Source organism: Sinocyclocheilus rhinocerous, unplaced genomic scaffold (assembly GCF_001515625.1).
Source record: "Sinocyclocheilus rhinocerous isolate Xijiao unplaced genomic scaffold, SAMN03320098_v1.1 scaffold5236, whole genome shotgun sequence".
NCBI classification, from domain to species: domain Eukaryota; kingdom Metazoa; phylum Chordata; class Actinopteri; order Cypriniformes; family Cyprinidae; genus Sinocyclocheilus; species Sinocyclocheilus rhinocerous.
Genome location: NW_015665840.1, coordinates 74,955 through 78,783, shown reverse-complemented (window position 1 = coordinate 78,783; position 3,829 = coordinate 74,955). Strand labels below are relative to the sequence as shown.

The window sequence follows — 3,829 nt, the reverse complement described above, 5'->3', positions numbered from 1 at the left end:
GAATGTGTTTGTGTGCAGTGAGATGAGTAAACACATGTTGATATTTAGTCTAGAACTACAGTAAGATCATGTTCACACACAACGCTCTGCACTTACTCCTGATTTCTGTCACCATGGCAACACCAGAGCTGTCACTCAATACATGGAAACAAAGTAACTGCTGTTACTTATTTGAAAAAGTAACTCCGATATTTCCCTCTAAATTAAAAAGTAATGCATTACTTTACTAGTTACTAACTAGTTACTAGTTAAAAGTAATCTGATTACGTAACTTGCGTTACTTGTAATGCGTTACCCCCCACACTGATTACACCCCTTAAAACTACTGTGAATGGAGAGTATTTACTGCAGGGTTCCTCAAATCTTGCCCTGGAGAGCCAATGCGCTTGAACTCCAACCAACCCTGATCAAACTCACCTACCTGTGATTATCTAATGATTGATCCGGAAGACATTGATTAGCATGCTCAGGTGTGTTTGATTATGGTTAGAGCTAAACTCTGAGGGAAAGTGGATCTCGTGGGCCAGATTTGAGGATCCCCGATTTACTGAGATCTGATGCTGTGCTGCACTGAAACACCACTAGATGGCACTCTACACACACACACACACTCTCTCTCTCTCTCACACACACACACACACACTAACACACACAAAAGCATTATAAATAAGGGTGACTTGACTTGATATACACATCACATGACAAATGTGTGTTTAATTCTCAGGAAAATGAAACCTGCATGACTTAATTTCTTCTGTGAAACACAAAAAGATATTTCGAAGAAAGTGGGATCAAGCCTTTCGGTTTGTTGCTCCACAGAATAAAGTCATACAGGTTTGAACAACATTAGGGAGAGTAAATTAACAACTAAAAATAGTTTTGTATTTCAGGTCCCAACAATCGTTGGAATAAACAGATTTAAACAATCATACGTCACACGGCTCCTGCAGGAAGAACTGTAACCCATGAAACACATGAGAGCCAATCAGATGAGTTTACTCACCTCATCCATGGACTTCTTACTTTCATCGTTATCTTCCTCCGCATCACTCTCTGCGTCTGCTTCCCCTGATTAACACGCGACAGACCGACGTCACTAAACAGTCTGAGGAGCGCGGCTCATTTTAACCACTTCACGTTTAACCACAAACCTTTGTCATCGGCCAGACAAGCGTTAATTAATAGTGACTATATATATATATATATATATATATATATATAAAAAGAATGAAACACGACAGATCTTTTTGTGATGCACATACGAGTGAAATGGATTATTAAAAAAAACAATTGTAGGGCAGTGACTTGGTCTCAAACTCAAAAATTAAAAAAGCTCTTCTGACATGCTGTGCATGAATACAAACCAGGATAAAATAACCTCCTCAGCGGGAAAGACAAGACAAACAGACAAACAAAACAGCACTCATGTGAGGAGCCAGTGTTTGCACTGAAGCTGGTTGGTCAGCAGGGGGCAGCGAGAGACCGAACACAATCTGACCAGCCTCAGAAACAGTGGCCGGAGAAACCTGACTTCAGCGCTTACAGATGGCAATATAGCAGCTTTATTAGCTGATGAAAAGGATCTCAAACACACATGTGAAGGATCTGGGATCAGAAGCGTCCTAAAGGAGAAACACACTCGTGAATGTTATGCACAGCAGGTCAGCAGCATTAGCGCTCTGGTCACACTGATGACTGCAGAGGAGGCCGAACCCTAACCTGCGCTGGGAGACGAGGGCTCGCACAGACTGGACGTGTCGCTGCAGGTGATGGACATTTGCTCGGAGAGCTTCTTCTTGGTGCTGCCGTCGGCTTTGTGGGAATTCTTCTTGTTCTTGATGAGGATTTTGCCCATCAGGTCCACGGGGCTGGGCAGAGGAACACCGGCCTCCAACTGCAAAACAAAGACCCCAAAAAACTCAAAATGTGTCGCTAACTGGACAGTGACTGACATGCATGAACCCTGTGTCTCAAAAGATCATTTTATAGGTGAGAACAAACAAAAACTCTTCTGCGGATTGAAAAAAGCACAAATGTTGGGGTTTTTAAGTGACTGGTGAGGGATGTTGTGTTTACCAGCATTAATAATGCATGACGAGAGAAATCACAAGGAAGAAAACATGTAAATGATCATTAATGATTTCAGAGAGAAAACAATTGATGTTGTAGTTTTTAAAGGAAAAGTAGAGGACAAATCATCACTGACCCCTCATGTCCATCCCGTTTTTTTCAGTGTTTAGCAGAGTGTTCAAGCTGCTGTTTCCATAAAACATCTCAGAATCACCACAAGAGCTAACAGTAGTCCGAGTGATTTGTGTGCTTTATTTAGAGCCATATGGTGCAGAAAATGCAGATGGAATGAAGTCCTAAAAATTGAATTTACTGTATAACTTAGAATTTGGCAATATTTGGATCAATAAATTAAAAGTAGAGCTTTGCAACTGAATTTAAAAGCCAGTATGCCAGTGTCTGTGAATATTAAACTGCAGTGTAAATGTGAAGTGTGTGTTGCATGAACACATGAACTTCATCACCATCATCATCACCACTTCACCAGCATTTCATTTGAGGAAACTCAAAGCTCTTCACTACAACCACCAAAGTAAAGTTCTGTTTTGTAACTTGAAGACATTGTGACAGAAATAAAGCAGTAATTAAAGAAAAATACTGTTGAGCAGCACTCATGTACAATGTTCTGTTGTAAAGTAATTGTTATAATTTCATTTGATTAGGTTTAAAAGTTTTATTAATTAAATGTATTAGAAATCTCATTAAAACAGAACTTGAAAAAAAAAAAAGAAAAAAAAAGTAAACTGATTCATAAGGCCCTACATATGCCAAGTGTTTCTGGTCACATGATTCATTATATTCATTTTTTCATCTCTCACATCTGATTTGTGACTATGTTTGCCTGCGCACAGAAAGCGCTGCCGCGAGAGGCTTTTTATGACACCTGTCACGGAGCAACCCCGAATTGTGCTAAAAAAGTTTGTTAACCAAACTACTCAACTGTTGTTGCGACTATGGTCCAACAAATAGTGATGGGAAGTTCGGCTCTTTTCAAAGATTCGGCTCTTTTGCTCTCTGCGTCTGCTTCCCCTGATTAACACGCGACAGACCGACGTCACTAAACAGTCTGAGGAGCGCGGCTCATTTTAACCACTTCACGTTTAACCACAAACCTTTGTCATCGGCCAGACAAGCGTTAATTAATAGTGACCCAGTCGTTTTATCAATGGACTTCATTCCCTGCAACCTCCTTTGGCCTCTCTCGTTCCCGTCTGCGTGAGCGCTGTCTGGCGTCTCCTGATGTGTGGACCCTGTTACAGAACACATGTGTGGTTTATTCTTCACAGTGTAACACAAGACTGGCTAGCGTCTGACCTGACCCACAGAGAAACACCAAGTCCATGATAGCTAAGATAGCTAAGGCTGTAATTAACCACGAGGACTATAAAAACAGAACTTGTAATGAAACACGACAGCATTGCAATGAAGTGGAAATCTGATACTGTTATTCCCTATAATTAGTCTATGGTTATCTGAGGTTAATAACTGTGTACCCTTGGAAAAATTAACATACTGGTCAAGAAATAAAAGTAAAGTATTTCGTAGAATTTGGCAACCCCTTTTCCGTTATATGGAAGACAATTCTCTTTTCGAGTGAGGGTTTACACTGTAATAACTATGATATCCTGTATCATCCCAATCTATTCTATTGTTTTTGTGTGTCTTGTATTGTCTTGTCCTGTGCAACAAGTTGTGTTGGATTTGTGTTTTGTATTTATTTTGTTTATGTTACAGTTCAAAAGCAAAAATAATATATATA

The 3,829-nt window shown here is 40.0% G+C and overlaps 1 pseudogene; it reads right to left on the bottom strand.

The window, feature by feature from the left end:
• LOC107731600 (1-phosphatidylinositol 4,5-bisphosphate phosphodiesterase beta-1-like) overlaps positions 1–3,829 on the bottom strand; it is a 111,207-nt pseudogene that overhangs the window by 46,081 nt on the left and 61,297 nt on the right.